Below are 1,011 nucleotides of genomic sequence, written 5' to 3' on the forward strand. Positions count from 1 at the left end.
CCTACTGAGCCTTTCAGGTCCCGGAGCCACACCGCGCACCAGGCGGAGCGAGCCGGGTCACTCTCGCTGGCGGGACGGAGACTCTGGATCCCCGCCCGGCGAGAGCGCTCGAGGACACGGCCCGCGAGACGGCAGGTCCCCGATTTCCCCCGACAGCGCCGCTACCCTGACGTCCCCAGGCCGAGGCCCCGCGCTCGCCGACGGCGCCACCAGCGGCTGGGAGAGGAGCCCAGCACGGCCCCCAAGTCCCGACGTCCGGACAGGGGACCCCTCACCCGAACCGTCCAGCACCCAACAGCTGCTCACACCTCGGGATCGCCGGCACCCACGAAACCAACCGAGATCCACAGCCCCTTCTCCCGGCGTGGGTTCCGCGCCCTTGGCCCCGCCCCGCGCCCCCATTGGTCGGAGCCGGAGGGGGCGGGGCCCGACTGCGGCGCGCGGGCCCCACGGGCGGCGGAGGCGGGGCGCGCGGCGCAGACGGCCGGTCCCACCGAAGAGGCGTCCGCGGGTCTGCGCCGCCCGCAGCGCCTACGGAGCTCGCCGCCGCCCCCGCCTCTGAGCCGGCCTCGGCAGCAGCAGTGTCGGTAGGCGGCCACAGCACGTTGGCCGCCGGATCCCCGGCCCCGGAGGAGCTCTGCCGTGAGGCGGCAGAGGCCTCGTCCACGCCGCCCAGAGCCCAGCAGGTGCGGCGCGGGAGGCGAGCGGAGACAGCGTCGCGGCGCCGGCAAACCCGCCCCGAGCCGCGCCGAGCCGAGCCTCGCCGGCCACTCGCCGTCGGGGCGGCCCGCTCGGCCACGCGACGATGCGCCCGCTGAGCGCCCCTCGCCCGGCTCGCACGGCCGCGCGCCCCCGGCCGCTGTGGCTCGGCCTGGCGCTGTGCGCGCTGAGGCGGCGGCGGCCCCCTCGGCCCGCGCCGGCCGGGCCGGCCTCGGCCCCGGGCCCGCGCCTGGGCGGGAGCCGCGACATGCAGCGCCGAGACATCCTGGCGGTGCTGCGTGCTGCCCGACG

This window comes from Ursus maritimus, unplaced genomic scaffold (genome assembly GCF_017311325.1).
Source record: "Ursus maritimus isolate PB19 unplaced genomic scaffold, ASM1731132v1 scaffold_32, whole genome shotgun sequence".
NCBI classification, from domain to species: Eukaryota; Metazoa; Chordata; class Mammalia; order Carnivora; family Ursidae; genus Ursus; species Ursus maritimus.